Raw genomic sequence first — 23,828 nt, 5'->3', positions numbered from 1 at the left:
TACGGGCCAGGAGTAGGCTACGGCTTGGGGGAAAGGTGTAGGGTTGGTGGTGGGTTTCCGTTCCGGGCTAGGGTTAGGGTTAGGGAACGGCAAGTCTTAGGGCACAGGTGAGGGTACGGAAACGTGTGAGGGTGAGGCTACGTGCTGACGCACGGGTCAGTGCCACCATACGAGCCAGGAGTAGGGTACGGCGTAGGGTAAGGTGTAGGGCTGGTGGTGGGTTTCCGTTCCGGGCTAGGGTTAGGGTTAGGGAACGGCAAGGCTTAGGGCACAGGTGAGGGTATGGAAACGTGGGAAGGTTAGGCTACGTGCTGACGCACGGGTCAGTGCCAGCGTACGGGCCAGGAGTAGGCTACGGCTTGGGGGTAAGATGTAGGGCTGGTGGTGGGTTTCTGTGCCGGCCTAGGGTTAGGGTTAGGGAACGGCAAGCCTTAGGGCACAGGTGAGGTTACGGAAACGTGGGAGGGTCAGGCTACGTGCTGACGCATGGGTCAGTGCCAGCGTACGGGCCAAGAGTAGGCTACGGCGTAGGGTAAGGTGTAGGGCTGGTGGTGGGTTTTCGTTCCTGTCTAGGGTTAGGGTTAGGGAACGGCAAGGCTTAGGGCACAGGTGAGGGTACAGAAACGTGGGAGGGTCAGGCTACGTGCTGACGCACGGGTCAGTGCCAGCGTACGGGCCAGGATTAGGCTACGGCTTGGGGGAAAGGTGTAGGGTTGGTGGTTGGTTTCCGTTCTGGGCTAGGGTTAGGGTTAGGGAACGGCAAGGCTTAGGGCACAGGTGAGGGTACGGAAACGTGTGAGGGTCAGTCTACGTGCTGACGCACGGTCAGTGCCAGCATACGGGCCAGGAGTAGGCTACAGCGTAGGGTAAGGTGTAGGGCTGGTGGTGGGTTTCCGTTCCGTGCTAGGGTTAGGGTTAGGGAACGGCAAGGCTTAGGGCACAGGTGAGGGTACGGAAACGTGGGAGGGTCAGGCTACGTGCTGACGCACGGGTCAGTGCCAGCGTACGGGCCAGGAGTAGGCTACGGCTTGGGGGAAAGGTGTAGGGTTGGTGGTGGGTTTCCGTTCCGGGCTAGGGCTAGGGTTAGGGAACGGCACGGCTTAGGGCACAGGTGAGGGTACGGAAACGTGGGAGGGTCAGGCTACGTGCTGACGCACGGGTCAGTGCCAGGGTACGGGCCAGGAGTAGGCTACGGCTTGGGGTTAAGGTGTAGGGCTGGTGGTGGGTTTCTGTGTCGGCCTAGGGTTAGGGTTAGGGAACGGCAAGGCTTAGGGCACAGGTGAGGGTACGGAAACGTTGGAGGGTCAGGCTACGTGCTGACGCATGGGTCATTGCCAGCGTACGGGCCAGGAGTAGGCTATAGCTTAGGGTAAGGTGTAGGGCTGGTGGTGGGTTTCCGTTCTGGGCTAGGGTTAGGGTTAGGGAACGGCAAGGCTTAGGGCACAGGTGAGGGTACGGAAACGTGTGAGGGTCAGGCTACGTTCTGACGCATGTGTCAGTGCCAGCATACGGGCCAGGAGTAGGCTACGGCGTAGGGTAAGGTTTAGGGCTGGTGGTGGGTTTCCGTTCCGGGCTAGGATTAGGGTTAGGGAACGGCAAGGCTTAGGGCACAGGTGAGGGTACGGAAACGTGGGAGCGTCAGGCTACGTGCTGACGCACGGGTCAGTGCCAGCGTACGGTCCAGGAGTAGGCTACGGCTTGGGGGTAAGTTTTAGGCCTGGTGGTGGGTTTTCGTGCTGGCCTAGGGTTAGGGTTAGGGACTGGCAAGGCTTAGGGCACAGGTGAGGGTACGGAAACATGGCACGGTCAGGCTATGTGCTGACGCACGGGTCAGTGCCAGCATACGGGCCAGGTGTAGGCTACCGCTCAGGGTAAGGTGTAGGGCTGGTGGTGGGTTTCCATTGTGGGCTAGGGTTAGGGTTAGGGAACGGTAAGGCTTAGGGCACAGGTGAGTGTACGGAAACGTGGGAGGGTCAGGCTACGTGCTGACGCACGGGTTAGTGCCACCGTACAGGCCTGGAGTAGACTACGGCATAGGGTAAGTTGTAAGGCTGGTGGTGGGTTTCCGTTCCGGGCTAGGGTTAGGGTTAGGGAATGGCAAGGCTTAGGGCAGAGGTGAAGGTACGGAAAAGTGGGAGGGTCAGGCTACGTGCTGACGCACGGGTCAGTGCCAGCGTACGGGCCAGGAGTAGGCTACGGCTTGGGAGAAAGGTGTAGGGATGGTGGTGGGTTTCCGTTCCGGGCTAGGGTTAGGGTTAGGGAACGGCAAGGCTTAGGGCACAGGTGAGGTTACGGAAACGTGGCACGGTCAGGCTATGTGCTGACGCACGGGTCAGTGCCAGCATATTGGCCAGGAGTAGGCTACCGCACAGGGTAAGGTGTAGGGCTGGTGGTTGGTATCCATTGTGGGCTAGGGTTAGGGTTAGGGAACGGCAAGGCTTAGGGCACAGGTGAGGGTACGGAAACGTGGGAGGGTCAGGCTACGTGTTGTCGCACGTGACAGTTCCAGCGTACGGGCCAGGAATAGGCTACGGCGTAGGGTAAGGTGTAGGGCTGGTGGTGGGTTTTCTTTCCGGGCTAGGGTTAGGGTTAGGGAACGGCAAGGCTTAGGGCACAGGTGAGGGTACGGAAACGTGGGAGGGTCAGGCTACGTGCTGACGCACGGGCCAGTGCCAGCGTACGGGCCAGGAGTAGGCTACGGCTAGGGGGAGAGGTGTAGGGTTGGTGGTGGGTTTCCGTTCCGGGCTAGGGTTAGGGTTAGGGAACGGCAAGGCTTAGGGCACAGGTGAGGGTAAGGAAACGTGGGAGGATCAGGCCACGTGCTGACGCACGGGCCAGTGCCAGCGTACGGGCCAGGAGTAGACTATGGCTTGGGTGTAAGGTGTAAGGCTGGTGGTGGTTTTCCGTTCCGGGCTAGGGTTAGGGATAGGGAACGGCAAGGCTTAGGTCACAGGTGAGGGTACGTAAACGTGGGGGGGTCAGGCTACGTGCTGACGCACGGGTCAGTGCCAGTGTACGGGCCAGGAGTAGGCTACGGCTTGGGGGTAAGGTGTAGGTCTTGTGGTGGGTTTCTGTGTCGGCCTAGGGTTAGGGTTAGGGAACGGCAAGGCTTAGGGCACAGGTGAGGGTACGGAAACTTTGGAGGTTCAGGCTACGTGCTGACGCATGGGTCATTGCCAGCGTACGGGCCAGGAGTAGGCTACAGCTTAGTGTAAGGTTTAGGGCTGGTGGTGGGTTTCCGTTCTGGGCTAGGGTTAGGGTTAGGGAACGGCAAGGCTTAGGGCACAGGCGAGGGTACGTAAACATGGGAGGGTCAGGCTACGTTCTGACGCACGGGTCAGTGCCAGCATACGGGCCAGTAGTAGGCTACGGCGTAGGGTAAGGTGTAGGGCTGGTGGTGGGTTTTCGTTCCGGGCTAGGGTTAGGGTTAGCGAACGGCGAGCCTTAGGGCACAGGTGAGGGTACGGAAACGTGTGAGGGTCAGGCTACGAGCTGACGCACGGGTCAGTGCTAGCATACAGGCCAGGAGTAGGCTACGGCGTAGGGTAAGGTGTAGGGCTGGTGGTGGGTTTCCATTCCGGGCTAGGGTTAGGGTTAGGGAACGGCAAGGCTTAGGTCACAGGTGAGGGTACGGAAACGTGGGAGGGTCAGGCTACGAGCTGACGCACGGGTCAGTGCCAGCGTACGGGCCAGGAGTAGGCTACGGCTTGGGGGTAAGATGTAGGGCTGTTGATGAGTTTCCGTTCCGGGCTAGGGTTAGGGTTAGGGAACGGCAAGGCTTAGGGCACAGGTGAGGGTACGGAAACGTGGCACGGTCAGGCTATGTGCTGACGCACGGGTCAGTGCCAGCGTACCGGCCAGGAGTAGGCTACGGCTTGGGGGTAAGGTGTAGGGCTGGTGGTGGGTTTCTGTGCCGGCCTAGGGCTAGAGTTAGGGAACGGCAAGGCTTAGGGCACAGGTGAGGGTACGGAATCTTGGGAGGGTCAGGCTACGTGCTGTCGCACGGGTCAGTGCCAGCGTACGGGCCAGGAGTAGGCTACGGCGTAGGGTAAGGTGTAGGGCTGGTGGTGGGTGTCTGTGTCGGCCTAGGGTTAGGGTTAGGGAACGGCAAGGCTTAGGGCACAGGTGAGGGTACGGAAACGTGGCACGGTCAGGCTATGTGCTGACGCACGGGTCAGTGCCAGCATACGGGCCCGGAGTAGGCTACCGCACAGGGTAAGGTGTAGGGCTGGTGGTGGGTTTCCATTGTGGGCTAGGGTTAGGGTTAGGGAACGGCAAGGCTTAGGGCACAGGTGAGGGTACGGAAACGTGGGAGGGTCAGGCTACATGCTGACGCACGGGTCAGTGCCAGCCTACGGGCCAGGAGTAGGCTACGGCTTGGGGGTAAGGTGTAGGGCTGGTGGTGGGTTTCTGTTCCGGGCTAGGGTTAGGGTTAGGGAACGGCAAGGCTTAGGGCAGAGGTGAAGATATGGAAACGTGGGAGGGTCAGGCTACGTGCTGACACACGGGTCAGTGCCAGCGTACGGGCCAGGAGTAGGCTACGGCTTGGGGGAAAGGTGTAGGGTTGGTGGTGGGTTTCCGTTCCGGGCTAGGGGTAGGGTTAGGGAACGGCAAGGCTTAGGGCACAGGTGAGGGTACGGAAACGTGGGAGGGTCAGCCTACATGCTGACGCACGGGTCAGTGCCAGTGTACGGGCGAGGAGTAGGCTACGGCTTGGGGGTAAGGTGTAGGGCTGGTGGTGGGTTTCCGTTCCGGGCTAGGGTTAGGGTTAGGGAACGGCAAGGCTTAGGGCACAGGTGAGGGTACGTAAACGTGGGAGGGTCAGGCTACGTGCTGACACACGGGTCAGTGCCAGCGTACGGGCCAGGAGTAGGCTACGGCTTGGGGGAAAGGTGTAGGGTTGGTGGTGGGTTTCCGTTCCGGGCTAGGGTTAGGGTTAGGGAACGGCAAGGCTTAGGGCACAGGTGAGGGTACGGAAACGTGGGAGGGTCTGCCTACATGGTGACGCACGGGTCAGTGCCAGCGTATGGGCGAGGAGTAGGCTACGGCTTGGGGTTAAGGTGTAGGGCTGGTGGTGGGTTTCCGTTCCGGTCTAGGTTTAGGCTTAGGGAACGGCAAGGCTTAGGGCAGAGGTGAAGGTACGGAAACGTGGGAGGGTCAGGCTACGTGCTGACGCACGGGTCAGTGCCAGCGTACGGGCCAGGAGTAGGCTACGGCTTGGGGGTAAGATGTAGGGCTGGTGGTGGGTTTCTGTGCCGGCCTAGGTTTAGGGTTAGGGAACGGCAAGCCTTAGGGCACAGGTGAGGTTACGGAAACGTGGGAGGGTCAGGCTACGTGCTGACGCATGGGTCAGTGCCAGCGTACGGGTCAGGAGTAGGCTACGGCGTAGGGTAAGGTGTAGGGCTGGTGGTGGGTTTTCGTTCCTGTCTAGGGTTAGGGTTATGGAACGGCAAGGCTTAGGGCACAGGTGAGGGTACAGAAACGTGGGAGGGTCAGGCTACGTGCTGACGCACGGGTCAGTGCCAGCGTACGGGCCAGGATTAGGCTACGGCTTGGGGGAAAGGTGTAGGGTTGGTGGTGGGTTTCCGTTCTGGGCTAGGGTTAGGGTTAGGGAACGGCAAGGCTTAGGGCACAGGTGAGGGTACGGAAACGTGTGAGGGTCAGTCTACGTGCTGACGCACGGTCAGTGCCAGCATACGGGCCAGGAGTAGGCTACAGCGTAGGGTAAGGTTTAGGGCTGGTGGTGGGTTTCCGTTCCGGGCTAGGGTTAGGGTTAGGGAACGGCAAGGCTTAGGGCACAGGTGAGGGTACGGAAACGTGGGAGGGTCAGGCTACGTGCTGACGCACGGGTCAGTGCCAGCGTACGGGCCAGGAGTAGGCTACGGCTTGGGGGAAAGGTGTAGGGTTGGTGGTGGGTTTCCGTTCCGGGCTAGGGCTAGGGTTAGGGAACGGCACGGCTTAGGGCACAGGTGAGGGTACGGAAACGTGGGAGGGTCAGGCTACGTGCTGCCGCACGGGTCAGTGCCAGGGTACGGGCCAGGAGTAGGCTACGGCTTGGGGGTAAGGTGTAGGGCTGGTGGTGGGTTTCTGTGTCGGCCTAGGGTTAGGGTTAGGGAACGGCAAGGCTTAGGGCACAGGTGAGGGTACGGAAACGTTGGAGGGTCAGGCTACGTGCTGACGCATGGGTCATTGCCAGCGTACGGGCCAGGAGTAGGCTATAGCTTAGGGTAAGGTGTAGGGCTGGTGGTGGGTTTCTGTTCTGGGCTAGGGTTAGGGTTAGGGAACGGCAAGGCTTAGGGCACAGGTGAGGGTACGGAAACGTGTGAGGGTCAGGCTATGTGCTGACGCACGGGTCAGTGCCAGCGTACGGGCCAGGAGTAGGCTACGGCGTAGAGTAAGGTGTAGGGCTGGTGGTGGGTTTTCGTTCCGGGCTAGGGTTAGGGTTAGGGAACGGCAAGGCTTAGGGCACATGTGAGGGTACGGAAACGTGGCACGATAGGCTATGTGCTGACGCACGGGTCAGTGCCAGCATACGGGCCAGGAGTAGGCTACCGCACAGGGTAAGGTGTAGGGCTGGTGGTGGGTTTCCATTGTGGTCTAGGGTTAGGGTAAGGGAACGGCAAGGCTTAGGGCACAGGTGAGGGTACGGAAACGTGGGAGGGTCAGGCTACGTGCTGACGCACGGGTCAGTGCCAGCGTACGGGCCAGGAGTAGGCTACGGCGTAGGGTAAGGTGTAGGGCTGGTGGTGGGTTTCCGTTTCGCGCTAGGGTTAGGGTTAGGGAACGCAAGGCTTAGGGCACAGGTGAGGGTAAGGAAACGTGGGAGGGTCAGGCTACGTGCTGACGCACGGGTCAGTGCCAGCGTATGGGCCAGGAGTAGACTATGGCTTGGGTGTAAGGTGTAAGGCTGGTGGTGGCTTTCCGTTCCGGGCTAGGGTTAGGGATAGGGAACGGCAAGGCTTAGGGCACAGGTGAGGGTACGGAAACGTGGGAGGGTCAGGCTACGTTCTGACGCACGGGTCAGTGCCAGCGTACGGGCCAGGAGTAGGCTACGGCTTGGGCGTAAGGTGTAGGGCTGGTGGTGGGTTTCTGTGTCGGCCTAGGGTTAGGGTTAGGGAACGGCAAGGCTTAGGGCACAGGTGAGGGTACGGAAACGTGGGAGGGTCAGGCTACGTGCTGACGCATGGGTCATTGCCAGCGTACGGGCCAGTAGTAGGCTACAGCTTAGGGTAAGGTGTAGGGCTGGTGGTGGGTTTCCGTTCTGGGCTAGGGTTAGGGTTAGGGAACGGCAAGGCTTAGAGCACAGGTGAGGGTACGTAAACGTGGGAGGGTCAGGCTACGTTCTGACGCACGGGTCAGTGCCAGCATACGGGCCAGTAGTAGGCTACGGCGTAGGGTAAGGTGTAGGGCTGGTGGTTGGTTTCCGTTCCGGGCTAGGGTTAGGGTTAGGGAACGGCAAGGCTTAGGGCACAGGTGAGTGTACGGAAACGTGGGAGGGTCAGGCTACTTGCTGACGCACGGGTCAGTGCCAGTGTACGGGCCAGGAGTAGGCTACGGCGTAGGGTAAGGTGTAGGGCTGGTGGTGGGTTTCCGTTCCGGGCTAGGGTTAGGGTTAGGGAACGGCAAGGCTTAGGGCACAGGTGAGGGTACGGAAACGTGGGAAGGTCAGGCTACGTGCTGACGCACGGGTCAGTGCCAGGGTACGGGCCAGGAGTAGGCTACGGCTTGGGGGTAAGATGTAGGGCTGGTGGTGGGTTTCTGTGCCGGCCTAGGGTTAGGGTTAGGGAACGGCAAGCCTTAGGGCACAGGTGAGGTTACGGAAACGTGGGAGGGTCAGGCTACGTGCTGACGCATGGGTCAGTGCCAGCGTACGGGCCAGGAGTAGGCTACGGCGTAGGGTAAGGTGTAGGGCTGGTGGTGGGTTTTCGTTCCGGTCTAGGGTTAGGGTTAGGGAACGGCAAGGCTTAGGGCACAGCTGAGGGTAAGGAAACGTGGGAGGGTCAGGCTACGTGCTGACGCACGGGTCAGTGCCAGCATACGGGCCAGGAGTAGGCTACAGCGTAGGGTAAGGTGTAGGGCTGGTGGTGGATTTCCGTTCCGGGCTAGGGTTAGGGTTAGGGAAAGGCAAGGCTTAGGGCATAGGTGAGGGTACGGAAACGTGGGAGGGTCAGGCTACGTGCTGACGCACGGGTCAGTGCCAGCGTACGGGCCAGGAGTAGGCTATGGCTTGGGGGTAAGTTGTAGGGCTGTTGGTGGGTTTCTCTGCCGGCCTAGGGTTAGGGTTAGGGAACGGCAAGGCTTAGGGCACAGGTGAGGGTACGGAAACGTGGGAGGGTCAGGCGACGGGCTGACGCACGGGTCAGTGCCAGCGTACGGGCCAGGAGTAGGCTACAGCTTGGTGGTAAGGTGTAAGGCTGTTGGTGGTTTTCTGTTCCGGGCTAGGGTTAGGGTTAGGGAATGGCAAGGCTTAGGGCACAGGTGAGGGTATGGAAACGTGGCACGGTCAGGCTATGTGCTGACGCACGGGTCAGTGCCAGCGTACCGGCCAGGAGTAGGCTACGGCTTGGGGGTAAGGTGTAGGGCTGGTGGGGGGTTTCTCTGCCGGCCTAGGGCTAGGGTTAGGGAACGGCAAGGCTTAGGGCACAGGTGAGGGTACGGAAACGTTGGAGGGTCAGGCTACGTGCTGACGCACGGGTCAGTGCCAGCGTACGGGCCAGGAGTAGGCTACGGCGTAGGGTAAGGTGTAGGGCTGGTGGTGGGTTTCTGTGTCAGCCTAGGGTTAGGGTTAGGGAACGGCAAGGCTTAGGGCACAGGTGAGGGTACGGAAACGTGGCACGGTCAGGCTATGTGCTGACGCACGGGTCAGTGCCAGCATACGGGCCAGGAGTAGGCTACCGCACAGGGTAAGGTGTAGGGCTGGTGTGGGTTTCCATTGTGGGCTAGGGTTAGGGTTAGGGAACGGCAAGGCTTAGGGCACAGGTGAGGGTATGGAAACGTGGGAAGGTCAGGCTACGTGCTGACGCACGGGTCAGTGCCAGCGTACGGGCCAGGAGTAGGCTACGGCTTGGGGGTAAGATGTAGGGCTGGTGGTGGGTTTCTGTGCCGGCCTAGAGTTAGGGTTAGGGAACGGCAAGGCTTAGGGCACAGGTGAGGGTACGGAAACGTGTGAGGGTCAGTCTACGTGCTGACGCACGGTCAGTGCCAGCATACGGGACAGGAGTAGGCTACAGCGTAGGGTAAGGTGTAGGGCTGGTGGTGGGTTTCCGTTCCGGGCTAGGGTTAGGGTTAGGGAACGGCAAGGCTTAGGGCACAGGTGAGGGTACGGAAACGTGGGAGGGTCAGGCTACGTGCTGACGCACGGGTTAGTGCCAGCGTACGGGCCAGGAGTAGGCTACGGCTTGGGGGTAAGGCGTAGGGCTGGTGGTGGGTTTCTGTGTCGGCCTAGGGTTAGGGTTAGGGAACGGCAAGGCTTAGGGCACAGGTGAGGGTACGGAAACGTTGGAGGGTCAGGCTACGTGCTGACGCATGGGTCATTGCCAGCGTACGGGCCAGGAGTAGGCTACAGCTTAGGGTAAGGTGTAGGGCTGGTGGTGGGTTTCCGTTCTGGGCTAGGGTTAGGGTTAGGGAACGGCAAGGCTTAGGGCACAGGTGCGGGTACGTAAACGTGGGAGGGTCAGGCTACGTGCTGATGCACGGGTCAGTGACAGCATACGAGCCAGTAGTAGGCTACGGCGTAGGGTAAGGTGTAGGGCTGGTGGTGGGTTTCCGTTCCGGGCTAGGGTTACGGTTAGGGAACGGCAAGGCTTAGGGCACAGGTGAGGGTACGGAAACGTGGGAGGGTCAGGCTACGTGCTGACGCACGGGTCAGTGCCAGCGTACGGGCCAGGAGTAGGCTACGGCTTGGGGGTAACGTGTAGGGCTGGTGGTGGGTTTCTGTGTCGGCCTAGGGTTAGGGTTAGGGAACGGCAAGTCTTAGGGCACAGGTGAGGTTACGGAAACGTGGGAGGGTCAGGCTACGTGCTGACGCATGGGTCATTGCCAGCGTACGGGCCAGGAGCAGGCTATAGCTTAGATTAAGGTGTAGGGCTGGTGGTGGGTTTCCATTTTGGGCTAGGGTTAGGGTTAGGGAACGGCAAGGCTTAGGGCACAGGTGAGGGTACGGAAACGTGGGAGGGTCAGGCTACGTGCTGACGCACGGGTCAGTGCCAGCGTACGGGCCAGGAGTAGGCTACGGCTTGGGGGAAAGTTGTAGGGTTGGTGGTGGGTTTCCGTTCCGGGCTAGGGCTAGGGTTAGGGAACGGCACGGCTTAGGGCACAGGTGAGGGTATGGAAACGTGGGAGGCTCAGGCTACGTGCTGACGCACGGGTCAGTGCCAGGGTACGGGCCAGGAGTAGGCTACGGCTTGGGGGTAAGGTGTAGGGCTGTTGGTGAGTTTCTGTGTCGGCCTAGGGTTAAGGTTAGGGAACGGAAAGGCTTAGGGCACAGGTGAGGGTACGGAAACGTTGGAGGGTCAGGCTACGTGCTGACGCATGGGTCATTGCCAGCGTACAGGCCAGGAGTAGGCTATAGCTTAGGGTAAGGTGTAGGGCTGGTGGTGTGTTTCCATTGGGGGCTAGGGTTAGGGTTAGGGAACGGCAAGCCTTAGGGCACAGGTGAGGTTACGGAAACGTGGGAGGGTCAGGCTACGTGCTGACGCATGGGTCAGTGCCAGCATACGGGCCAGGAGTAGGCAACGGCGTAGCGTAAGGTGTAAGGATGGTGGTGGGTTTTCGTTCCGGTCTAGGGTTAGGGTTAGGGAACGGCAAGGCTTAGGGCACAGGTGAGGGTACAGAAACGTGGGAGGGTCAGGCTACGTGCTGACGCACGGGTCAGTGCCAGCGTACGGGCCAGGATTAGGCTACGGCTTGTGGGAAAAGTGTAGGGTTGGTGGTGGGTTTCCGTTCTGGGCTAGGGTTAGGGTAAGGGAACGGCAAGGCTTAGGGCACAGGTGAGGGTACGGAAACGTGTGAGGGTCAGTCTACGTGCTGACGCACGGTCAGTGCCAGCATACGGGCCAGGAGTAGGCTACCGCACAGGGTAAGGTGTAGGGCTGGTGGTGGGTTTCCATTGTGGGCTAGGGTTAGGGTTAGGGAACGGCAAGGCTTAGGGCACAGGTGAGGGTACGGAAACGTGGGAGGGTCAGGCTACGTGCTGACGCACGGGTCAGTGCCAGCGTACGGGCCAGTAGTAGGCTACGGCTTGGGGGTAAGGTGTAGGGCTGGTGGTGGGTTTCCTTTCCAGGCTAGGGTTAGGGTTAGGGAATGGCAAGGCTTAGGGAACAGGTGAGGGTACGGAAACGTGGGAGGGTCAGGCTACGTGCTGACGCACGGGTCAGTGCCAGCGTACGGGCCAGGAGTAGGCTATGGCGTAGGGTAAGGTGTAGGGCTGGTGGTGGGTTTTCGTTCCGGGCTAGGGTTAGGGTTAGGGTTAGGGAACGGCGAGCCTTAGGGCACAGGTGAGTGTACGGAAACGTGTGAGGGTTAGGCTACGTGCTGACGCACGGGTCAGTGCTAGCATACAGGCCAGGAGTAGGCTACGGCGTAGGGTAAGGTGTAGGGCTGGTGGTGGGTTTTCATTCCGGGCTAGGGTTAGGGTTAGGGAATGGCAAGGCTTAGGGCACAGGTGAGGGTACGGAAACGTGGGAGGGTCAGGCTACGAGCTGACGCATGGGTCAGTGCCAGCGTATGGGCCAGGAGTAGGCTATGGCTTGGGGGTAAGGTGTAGGGCTGGTGGTGGGTTTCCGTTCCGGGCTAGGTTTAGGGTTAGGGAACGGCAAGGCTTAGGGCACATGTGAGGGTACGGAAACGTGGGAGTGTCAGGCTACGTGCTGACGCACTGGTCAGTGCCAGCGTACGGGCCAGGAATAGGCTACGGCTTGGGGGTAAGGTGTAGGGCTGGTGGTGGGTTTCCGTTCCGGTCTAGGTTTAGGGTTAGGGAACGGCAAGGCTTAGGGCACAGGTGAGGGTTCGGAAACGTGTGAGGGTGACGCTACGTGCTGACGCACGTGTCAGTGCCAGCATACGGGCCAGGAGTAGGGTACGGCGTAGGGTAAGGTGTAGGGCTGGTGGTGGGTTTCCGTTCCGGGCTAGGGTTAGGGTTAGGGAACGGCAAGGCTTAGGGCACAGGTGTGGGTACGGAAACGTTGGAGGGTCAGGCTACGTGCTGATGCATGGGTCATTGCCAGCGTACGGGCCAGGAGTAGGCTACAGCTTAGGGTAAGGTGTAGGGCTGGTGGTGGGTTTCCGTTCTGGGCTAGGGTTAGGGTTAAGGAACGGCAAGGCTTAGGGCACAGGTGAGGGTACGTAAACGTGGGAGGGTCAGGCTACGTTCTGACGCACGGGTCTGTGCCAGCATACGGGCCAGTAGTAGGCTACGGCGTAGGGTAAGGTGTAGGGCTGGTGGTGGGTTTCTGTTCCGGGCTAGGGTTAGGGTTAGGGAACGGCAAGGCTTAGGGCACAGGTGAGGGTACGGAAACGTGGGAGGGTCAGGCTACGTGCTGACGCACGGGTCAGTGCCAGCGTACGGGCGAGGAGTAGGCTACGGCGTAGGGTAAGGTGTAGGGCTGGTGGTGGGTTTTCTTTCCAGGCTAGGGTTAGGGTTAGGGAACGGCGAGCCTTAGGGCACAGGTGAGGGTACGGAAACGTGTGAGGGTCAGGCTACGAGCTGACGCACGGGTTAGTGCTCGCATACAAGCCAGGAGTAGGCTACAGCGTAGGGTAAGGTGTAGGGCTGGTGGTGGGTTTCCATTCCGGGCTAGGGTTAGGGTTAGGGAACGGCAAGGCTTAGGGCACAGGTGAGGGTACGGAAACGTGGGAGGGTCAGGCTACGAGCTGACGCACGGGTCAGTGCCAGTGTACGGGCCAGGAGTAGGCTACGGCTTTGGGGTAAGTTGTAGGGCTGGTGATGGGTTTCCGTTCTGGGCTAGGTTTAGGGTTAGGGAACGGCAAGGCTTAGGGCACAGGTGAGGGTACGGAAACGTGGGAGGGTCAGGCTATGTGCTGACGCACGGGTCAGTGCCAGCGTATGGGGCAGGAGTAGGCTATGGCTTGGGGGTAAGGTGTAGGGCTGTTGGTGGGTTTCTGTGCCGGCCTAGGGTTAGGGTTAGGGAACGGCAAGGCTTAGGGCTCAGGTGAGGGTACGGAAACGTGGGAGGGCCAGGCGACGGGCTGACGCACGCGTCAGTGCCAGCGTACGGGCCAGGAGTAGGCTACAGCTTGGTGGTAAGGTGTAAGGCTGTTGGTGGTTTTCCATTCCGGGCTAGGGTTAGGGTTAGGGAACGGCAAAGCTTAGGGCACAGGTGAGGGTATGGAAACGTGGCACGGTCAGGCTATGTGCTGACGCACGGGTCAGTGCCAGCGTACCGGCCAGGAGTAGGCTACGGCTTGGGGGTAAGGTGTAGGGCTGGTGGTGGGTTTCTGTGCCGGCCTAGGGTTAGGGTTAGGGAACGGCAAGGCTTAGGGCTCAGGTGAGGGTACGGAAACTTGGGAGGGTCAGGCTACGTGCTGACGCACGGGTCAGTGCCAGCGTACGGGCCAGGAGTAGGCTACGGCGTAGGTTAAGGTTTAGGGCTGGTGGTGGGTTTCTGTGTCGGCCTAGGGTTAGGGTTAGGGAACGGCAAGGCTTAGGGCACAGGTGAGGGTACGGAAACGTGGCACGGTCAGGCTATGTGCTGACGCACGGGTCAGTGCCAGCATACGGGCCCGGAGTATGCTACCGCACAGGGTAAGGTGTAGGGCTGGTGGTGGGTTTCCATTGTGGGCTAGGGTTAGGGTTAGGGAACGGCAAGGCTTAGGGCACAGGTGAGGGTACGGAAACGTGGGAGGGTCAGGCTACATGCTGACGCACGGGTCAGTGCCAGCGTACGGGCCAGGAGTAGGCTACGGCTTGGGGGTAAGGTGTAGGGCTGGTGGTGGGTTTCCGTTCCGGGCTAGGGTTAGGGTTAGGGAACGGCAAGGATTAGGGCATAGGTGAAGATATGGAAACGTGGGAGGGTCAGGCTACGTGCTGACGCACGGGTCAGTGCCAGCGTACGGGCCAGGAGTAGGCTACGGCTTGGGGGAAAGGTGTAGGGTTGGTGGTGGCTTTCCGTTTCGGGCTAGGGGTAGGGTTAGGGAACGGCAAGGCTTAGGGCACAGGTGAGGGTACGGAAACGTGGGAGGGTCAGCGTACATGTTGACGCATGGGTCAGTGCCAGCGTACGGGCGAGGAGTAGGGTACGGCTTGGGGGTAAGTTGTAGGGCTGGTGGTGGGTTTCCGTTCCGGGGTAGGGTTAGGTTTAGGGAACGGCAAGGCTTAGGGCACAGGTGAGGGTACGTAAACGTGGGAGGGTCAGGCTATGTGCTGACGCACGGGTCAGTGCCAGCGTACGGGTCAGGAGTAGGCTAAGGCTTGGGGGTAAGGTGTAGGGTTGGTGGTGGATTTCCGTGCTGGCCTAGGGTTAGGGTTAGGGAACGGCAAGGCTTAGGGCACAGGTGAGGGTACGGAAACGTGGGAGGGTCAGGCTACGTGCTGACGCATGGGTCAGTGCCAGCGTACGGGCCAGGAGTAGGCTACGGCTTGGGGGTAAGGTGTAGGGCTGGTGGTGGGTTTCCTTTCCAGGCTAGGGTTAGGGTTAGGGAACGGCAAGGCTTAGGGAACAGGTGAGGGTACGGAAACGTGGGAGGGTCAGGCTACGTGCTGACGCACGGGTCAGTGCCAGCGTACGGGCCAGGAGTAGGCTATGGCGTAGGGTAAGGTGTAGGGCTGGTGGTGGGTTTTCGTTCCGGGCTAGGGTTAGGGTTAGGGTTAGGGAACGGCGAGCCTTAGGGCACAGGTGAGGGTACGGAAACGTGTGAGGGTTAGGCTACGTGCTGACGCACGGGTCAGTGCTAGCATACAGGCCAGGAGTAGGCTACGGCGTAGGGTAAGGTGTAGGGCTGGTGGTGGGTTTCCATTCCGGGCTAGGGTTAGGGTTAGGGAATGGCAAGGCTTAGGGCACAGGTGAGGGTACGGAAACGTGGGAGGGTCAGGCTCCGAGCTGACGCATGTGTCAGTGCCAGCGTATGGGCCAGGAGTAGGCTATGGCTTGGGGGTAAGGTGTAGGGCTGGTGGTGGGTTTCCGTTCCGGGCTAGGTTTAGGGTTAGGGAACGGCAAGGCTTAGGGCACATGTGAGGGTACGGAAACGTGGGAGTGTCAGGCTACGTGCTGACGCATGGGTCAGTGCCAGCGTACGGGCCAGGAGTAGGCTACGGCTTGGGGGTAAGGTGTAGGGCTGGTGGTGGGTTTCCGTTCCGGTCTAGGTTTAGGGTTAGGGAACGGCAAGGCTTAGGGCAGAGGTGAAGGTACGGAAACGTGGGAGGGTCAGGCTACGTGCTGACGCACGGGTCAGTGCCAGCGTACGGGCCAGGAGTAGGCTATGACTTGGGGGAAAGGTGTAGGGTTGGTGGTGGGTTTCCGTTCCGGGCTAGGGTTAGGGTTAGGGAACGGCAAGTCTTAGGGCACAGGTGAGGGTTCGGAAACGTGTGAGGGTGACGCTACGTGCTGACGCACGTGTCAGTGCCAGCATACGGGCCAGGAGTAGGGTACGGCGTAGGGTAAGGTGTAGGGCTGGTGGTGGGTTTCCGTTCCGGGCTAGGGTTAGGGTTAGGGAACGGCAAGGCTTAGGGCACAGGTGTGGGTACGGAAACGTTGGAGGGTCAGGCTACGTGCTGATGCATGGGTCATTGCCAGCGTACGGGCCAGGAGTAGGCTACAGCTTAGGGTAAGGTGTAGGGCTGGTGGTGGGTTTCCGTTCTGGGCTAGGGTTAGGGTTAAGGAACGGCAAGGCTTAGGGCACAGGTGAGGGTACGTAAACGTGGGAGGGTCAGGCTACGTTCTGACGCACGGGTCAGTGCCAGCATACGGGCCAGTAGTAGGCTACGGCGTAGGGTAAGGTGTAGGGCTGGTGGTGGGTTTCTGTTCCGGGCTAGGGTTAGGGTTAGGGAACGGCAAGCCTTAGGGCACAGGTGAGGGTACGGAAACGTGGGAGGGTCAGGCTACGTGCTGACGCACGGGTCAGTGCCAGCGTACGGGCGAGGAGTAGGCTACGGCGTAGGGTAAGGTGTAGGGCTGGTGGTGGGTTTTCTTTCCAGGCTAGGGTTAGGGTTAGGGAACGGCGAGCCTTAGGGCACAGGTGAGGGTACGGAAACGTGTGAGGGTCAGGCTACGAGCTGACGCACGGGTTAGTGCTCGCATACAAGCCAGGAGTAGGCTACGGCGTATGGTAAGGTGTAGGGCTGGTGGTGGGTTTCCATTCCGGGCTAGGGTTAGGGTTAGGGAACGGCAAGGCTTAGGGCACAGGTGAGGGTACGGAAACGTGGGAGGGTCAGGCTACGAGCTGACGCACGGGTCAGTGCCAGTGTACGGGCCAGGAGTAGGCTACGGCTTGGGGGTAAGTTGTAGGGCTGGTGATGGGTTTCCGTTCCGGGCTAGGTTTAGGGTTAGGGAACGGCAAGGCTTAGGGCACAGGTGAGGGTACGGAAACGTGGGAGGGTCAGGCTATGTGCTGACGCACGGGTCAGTGCCAGCGTATGGGGCAGGAGTAGGCTATGGCTTGGGGGTAAGGTGTAGGGCTGTTGGTGGGTTTCTGTGCCGGCCTAGGGTTAGGGTTAGGGAACGGCAAGGCTTAGGGCACAGGTGAGGGTACGGAAACGTGGGAGGGTCAGGCTACATGCTGACGCACGGGTCAGTGCCAGCGTACGGGCCAGGAGTAGGCTACGGCTTGGGGGTAAGGTGTAGGGCTGGTGGTGGGTTTCCGTTCCGGGCTAGGGTTAGGGTTAGGGAACGGCAAGGCTTAGGGCAGAGGTGAAGATATGGAAACGTGGGAGGGTCAGGCTACGTGCTGACGCACGGGTCAGTGCCAGCGTACGGGCCAGGAGTAGGCTACGGCTTGGGGGAAAGGTGTAGGGTTGGTGGTGGCTTTCCGTTTCGGGCTAGGGGTAGGGTTAGGGAACGGCAAGGCTTAGGGCACAGGTGAGGGTACGGAAACGTGGGAGGGTCAGCGTACATGCTGACGCATGGGTCAGTGCCAGCGTACGGGCGAGGAGTAGGGTACGGATTGGGGGTAAGTTGTAGGGCTGGTGGTGGGTTTCCGTTCCGGGCTAGGGTTAGGTTTAGGGAACGGCAAGGCTTAGGGCACAGGTGAGGGTACGTAAACGTGGGAGGGTCAGGCTATGTGCTGACGCACGGGTCAGTGCCAGCGTACGGGTCAGGAGTAGGCTAAGGCTTGGGGGTAAGGTGTAGGGTTGGTGGTGGATTTCCGTGCTGGCCTAGGGTTAGGGTTAGGGAACGGCAAGGCTTAGGGCACAGGTGAGGGTACGGAAACGTGGGAGGGTCAGGCTACGTGCTGACGCATGGGTCAGTGCCAGCGTACGGGCCAGGAGTAGGCTACGGCGTAGGGTAAGGTGTATGGCTGGTGGTGGGTTTTCTTTCCGGGCTAGGGTTAGGGTTAGGGAACGGCAAGGCTTAGGGCACAGGTGAGGGTACGGAAACGTGGGAGGGTCAGGCTACGTGCTGACGCACGGGTCAGTGCCAGCGTACGGGCCAGGAGTAGGCTACGGCTTAGGGGAAAGGTGTAGGGTTGGTGGTGGGTTTCCGTTCCGGGCTAGGGTTAGGGTTAGGGAACGGCAAGGCTTAGGGCACAGGTGAGGGTACGGAAACGTGGGAGGGTCAGCCTACATGCTGACGCACGGGTCAGTGCCAGCGTATGGGCGAGGAGTAGGCTACGGCTTGGGGGTAAGGTGTAGGGCTGGTGGTGGGTTTCCTTTCCAGGCTAGGGTTAGGGTTAGGGAACGGCAAGGCTTAGGGAACAGGTGAGGGTACGGAAACGTGGGAGGGTCAGGCTACGTGCTGACGCACGGGTCAGTGCCAGCGTACGGGCCAGGAGTAGGCTATGGCGTAGGGTAAGGTGTAGGGCTGGTGGTGGGTTTTCGTTCCGGGCTAGGGTTAGGGTTAGGGTTAGGGAACGGCGAGCCTTAGGGCACAGGTGAGGGTACGGAAACGTGTGAGGGTTAGGCTACGTGCTGACGCACGGGTCAGTGCTAGCATACAGGCCAGGAGTAGGCTACGGCGTAGGGTAAGGTGTAGGGCTGGTGGTGGGTTTCCATTCCGGGCTAGGGTTAGGGTTAGGGAATGGCAAGGCTTAGGGCACAGGTGAGGGTACGGAAACGTGGGAGGGTCAGGCTCCGAGCTGACGCATGTGTCAGTGCCAGCGTATGGGCCAGGAGTAGGCTATGGCTTGGGGGTAAGGTGTAGGGCTGGTGGTGGGTTTCCGTTCCGGGCTAGGTTTAGGGTTAGGGAACGGCAAGGCTTAGGGCACATGTGAGGGTACGGAAACGTGGGAGTGTCAGGCTACGTGCTGACGCATGGGTCAGTGCCAGCGTACGGGCCAGGAGTAGGCTACGGCTTGGGGGTAAGGTGTAGGGCTGGTGGTGGGTTTCCGTTCCGGTCTAGGTTTAGGGTTAGGGAACGGCAAGGCTTAGGGCAGAGGTGAAGGTACGGAAACGTGGGAGGGTCAGGCTACGTGCTGACGCACGGGTCAGTGCCAGCGTACGGGCCAGGAGTAGGCTATGACTTGGGGGAAAGGTGTAGGGTTGGTGGTGGGTTTCCGTTCCGGGCTAGGGTTAGGGTTAGGGAACGGCAAGTCTTAGGGCACAGGTGAGGGTTCGGAAACGTGTGAGGGTGACGCTACGTGCTGACGCACGTGTCAGTGCCAGCATACGGGCCAGGAGTAGGGTACGGCGTAGGGTAAGGTGTAGGGCTGGTGGTGGGTTTCCGTTCCGGGCTAGGGTTAGGGTTAGGGAACGGCAAGGCTTAGGGCACAGGTGTGGGTACGGAAACGTTGGAGGGTCAGGCTACGTGCTGATGCATGGGTCATTGCCAGCGTACGGGCCAGGAGTAGGCTACAGCTTAGGGTAAGGTGTAGGGCTGGTGGTGGGTTTCCGTTCTGGGCTAGGGTTAGGGTTAAGGAACGGCAAGGCTTAGGGCACAGGTGAGGGTACGTAAACGTGGGAGGGTCAGGCTACGTTCTGACGCACGGGTCAGTGCCAGCATACGGGCCAGTAGTAGGCTACGGCGTAGGGTAAGGTGTAGGGCTGGTGGTGGGTTTCTGTTCCGGGCTAGGGTTAGGGTTAGGGAACGGCAAGCCTTAGGGCACAGGTGAGGGTACGGAAACGTGGGAGGGTCAGGCTACGTGCTGACGCACGGGTCAGTGCCAGCGTACGGGCGAGGAGTAGGCTACGGCGTAGGGTAAGGTGTAGGGCTGGTGGTGGGTTTTCTTTCCAGGCTAGGGTTAGGGTTAGGGAACGGCGAGCCTTAGGGCACAGGTGAGGGTACGGAAACGTGTGAGGGTCAGGCTACGAGCTGACGCACGGGTTAGTGCTCGCATACAAGCCAGGAGTAGGCTACGGCGTATGGTAAGGTGTAGGGCTGGTGGTGGGTTTCCATTCCGGGCTAGGGTTAGGGTTAGGGAGCGGCAAGGCTTAGGGCACAGGTGAGGGTACGGAAACGTGGGAGGGTCAGGCTACGAGCTGACGCACGGGTCAGTGCCGGTGTACGGGCCAGGAGTAGGCTACGGCTTGGGGGTAAGTTGTAGGGCTGGTGATGGGTTTCCGTTCCGGGCTAGGTTTAGGGTTAGGGAACGGCAAGGCTTAGGGCACAGGTGAGGGTACGGAAACGTGGGAGGGTCAGGCTATGTGCTGACGCACGGGTCAGTGCCAGCGTATGGGGCAGGAGTAGGCTATGGCTTGGGGGTAAGGTGTAGGGCTGTTGGTGGGTTTCTGTGCCGGCCTAGGGTTAGGGTTAGGGAACGGCAAGGCTTAGGGCTCAGGTGAGGGTACGGAAACGTGGGAGGGCCAGGCGACGGGCTGACGCACGCGTCAGTGCCAGCGTACGGGCCAGGAGTAGGCTACAGCTTGGTGGTAAGGTGTAAGGCTGTTGGTGGTTTTCCATTCCGGGCTAGGGTTAGGGTTAGGGAACGGCAAGGCTTAGGGCACAGGTGAGGGTATGGAAACGTGGCACGGTCAGGCTATGTGCTGACGCACGGGTCAGTGCCAGCGTACCGGCCAGGAGTAGGCTACGGCTTGGGGGTAAGGTGTAGGGCTGGTGGTGGGTTTCTGTGCCGGCCTAGGGTTAGGGTTAGGGAACGGCAAGGCTTAGGGCTCAGGTGAGGGTACGGAAACTTGGGAGGGTCAGGCTACGTGCTGACGCACGGGTCAGTGCCAGCGTACGGGCCAGGAGTAGGCTACGGCGTAGGTTAAGGTTTAGGGCTGGTGGTGGGTTTCTGTGTCGGCCTAGGGTTAGGGTTAGGGAACGGCAAGGCTTAGGGCACAGGTGAGGGTACGGAAACGTGGCACGGTCAGGCTATGTGCTGACGCACGGGTCAGTGCCAGCATACGGGCCCGGAGTATGCTACCGCACAGGGTAAGGTGTAGGGCTGGTGGTGGGTTTCCATTGTGGGCTAGGGTTAGGGTTAGGGAACGGCAAGGCTTAGGGCACAGGTGAGGGTACGGAAACGTGGGAGGGTCAGGCTACATGCTGACGCACGGGTCAGTGCCAGCGTACGGGCCAGGAATAGGCTACGGCTTGGGGGTAAGGTGTAGGGCTGGTGGTGGGTTTCCGTTCCGGGCTAGGGTTAGGGTTAGGGAACGGCAAGGCTTAGGGCAGAGGTGAAGATATGGAAACGTAGGAGGGTCAGGCTACGTGCTGACGCACGGGTCAGTGCCACCGTACGGGCCAGGAGTAGGCTACGGCTTGGGGGAAAGATGTAGGGTTGGTGGTGGCTTTCCGTTTCGGGCTAGGGGTAGGGTTAGGGAACGGCAAGGCTTAGGGCACAGGTGAGGGTACGGAAACGTGGCACGGTCAGGCTATGTGCTGACGCATGGGTCAGTGCCAGCATACGGGCCAGGAGTAGGCTACCGAACAGGGTAAGTTGTAGGGCTGGTGGTGGGTTTCCATTGTGGGCTAGGGTTAGGGTTAGGGAATGGCAAGGCTTAGGGCACAGGTGAGGGTATGGAAACGTGGGAAGGTCAGGCTACGTGCTGACGCACGGGTCAGTGCCAGCGTACGGGCCAGGAGTAGCCTACGGCGTAGGGTAATGTGTAGGGCTGGTGGTGGGTTTCTGTGCCGGCCTAGGGTTAGGGTTAGGGAACGGCAAGGCTTAGGGCACAGGTGAGGGTACGGAAACGTGAGAGGGTCAGCGTACATGCTGACGCATGGGTCAGTGCCAGCGTACGGGCGAGGAGTAGGGTACGGATTGGGGGTAAGTTGTAGGGCTGGTGGTGGGTTTCCGTTCCGGGCTAGGGTTAGGTTTAGGGAACGGCAAGGCTTAGGGCACAGGTGAGGGTACGTAAACGTGGGAGGGTCAGGCTACGTTCTGACGCACGGGTCAGTGCCAGCATACGGGCCAGGAGTAGGCTACGGCTTGGGGGAAAGGTGTAGGGTTGGTGGTGGCTTTCCGTTTCGGGCTAGGGGTAGGGTTAGGGAACGGCAAGGCTTAGGGCACAGGTGAGGGTACGGAAACGTGGGAGGGTCAGCGTACATGCTGACGCATGGGTCAGTGCCAGCGTACGGGCGAGGAGTAGGGTACGGATTGGGGGTAAGTTGTAGGGCTGGTGGTGGGTTTCCGTTCCGGGCTAGGGTTAGGTTTAGGGAACGGCAAGGCTTAGGGCACAGGTGAGGGTACGTAAACGTGGGAGGGTCAGGCTATGTGCTGACGCACGGGTCAGTGCCAGCGTACGGGTCAGGAGTAGGCTAAGGCTTGGGGGTAAGGTGTAGGGTTGGTGGTGGATTTCCGTGCTGGCCTAGGGTTAGGGTTAGGGAACGGCAAGGCTTAGGGCACAGGTGAGGGTACGGAAACGTGGGAGGGTCAGGCTACGTGCTGACGCATGGGTCAGTGCCAGCGTACGGGCCAGGAGTAGGCTACGGCGTAGGGTAAGGTGTATGGCTGGTGGTGGGTTTTCTTTCCGGGCTAGGGTTAGGGTTAGGGAACGGCAAGGCTTAGGGCACAGGTGAGGGTACGGAAACGTGGGAGGGTCAGGCTACGTGCTGACGCACGGGTCAGTGCCAGCGTACGGGCCAGGAGTAGGCTACGGCTTAGGGGAAAGGTGTAGGGTTGGTGGTGGGTTTCCGTTCCGGGCTAGGGTTAGGGTTAGGGAACGGCAAGGCTTAGGGCACAGGTGAGGGTACGGAAACGTGGGAGGGTCAGCCTACATGCTGACGCACGGGTCAGTGCCAGCGTATGGGCGAGGAGTAGGCTACGGCTTGGGGGTAAGGTGTAGGGCTGGTGGTGGGTTTCCTTTCCAGGCTAGGGTTAGGGTTAGGGAACGGCAAGGCTTAGGGAACAGGTGAGGGTACGGAAACGTGGGAGGGTCAGGCTACGTGCTGACGCACGGGTCAGTGCCAGCGTACGGGCCAGGAGTAGGCTATGGCGTAGGGTAAGGTGTAGGGCTGGTGGTGGGTTTTCGTTCCGGGCTAGGGTTAGGGTTAGGGTTAGGGAACGGCGAGCCTTAGGGCACAGGTGAGGGTACGGAAACGTGTGAGGGTTAGGCTACGTGCTGACGCACGGGTCAGTGCTAGCATACAGGCCAGGAGTAGGCTACGGCGTAGGGTAAGGTGTAGGGCTGGTGGTGGGTTTCCATTCCGGGCTAGGGTTAGGGTTAGGGAATGGCAAGGCTTAGGGCACAGGTGAGGGTACGGAAACGTGGGAGGGTCAGGCTCCGAGCTGACGCATGTGTCAGTGCCAGCGTATGGGCCAGGAGTAGGCTATGGCTTGGGGGTAAGGTGTAGGGCTGGTGGTGGGTTTCCGTTCCGGGCTAGGTTTAGGGTTAGGGAACGGCAAGGCTTAGGGCACATGTGAGGGTACGGAAACGTGGGAGTGTCAGGCTACGTGCTGACGCATGGGTCAGTGCCAGCGTACGGGCCAGGAGTAGGCTACGGCTTGGGGGTAAGGTGTAGGGCTGGTGGTGGGTTTCCGTTCCGGTCTAGGTTTAGGGTTAGGGAACGGCAAGGCTTAGGGCAGAGGTGAAGGTACGGAAACGTGGGAGGGTCAGGCTACGTGCTGACGCACGGGTCAGTGCCAGCGTACGGGCCAGGAGTAGGCTATGACTTGGGGGAAAGGTGTAGGGTTGGTGGTGGGTTTCCGTTCCGGGCTAGGGTTAGGGTTAGGGAACGGCAAGTCTTAGGGCACAGGTGAGGGTTCAGAAACGTGTGAGGGTGACGCTACGTGCTGACGCACGTGTCAGTGCCAGCATACGGGCCAGGAGTAGGGTACGGCGTAGGGTAAGGTGTAGGGCTGGTGGTGGGTTTCCGTTCCGGGCTAGGGTTAGGGTTAGGGAACGGCAAGGCTTAGGGCACAGGTGTGGGTACGGAAACGTTGGAGGGTCAGGCTACGTGCTGATGCATGGGTCATTGCCAGCGTACGGGCCAGGAGTAGGCTACAGCTTAGGGTAAGGTGTAGGGCTGGTGGTGGGTTTCCGTTCTGGGCTAGGGTTAGGGTTAAGGAACGGCAAGGCTTAGGGCACAGGTGAGGGTACGTAAACGTGGGAGGGTCAGGCTACGTTCTGACGCACGGGTCAGTGCCAGCATACGGGCCAGTAGTAGGCTACGGCGTAGGGTAAGGTGTAGGGCTGGTGGTGGGTTTCTGTTCCGGGCTAGGGTTAGGGTTAGGGAACGGCAAGCCTTAGGGCACAGGTGAGGGTACGGAAACGTGGGAGGGTCAGGCTACGTGCTGACGCACGGGTCAGTGCCAGCGTACGGGCGAGGAGTAGGCTACGG

Source organism: Mesoplodon mirus, assembly GCF_964341445.2.
Source record: "Mesoplodon mirus genome assembly, contig: HAP1_SCAFFOLD_366, whole genome shotgun sequence".
NCBI classification, from domain to species: domain Eukaryota; kingdom Metazoa; phylum Chordata; class Mammalia; order Artiodactyla; family Ziphiidae; genus Mesoplodon; species Mesoplodon mirus.
This window is presented reverse-complemented; position numbering follows the sequence as displayed.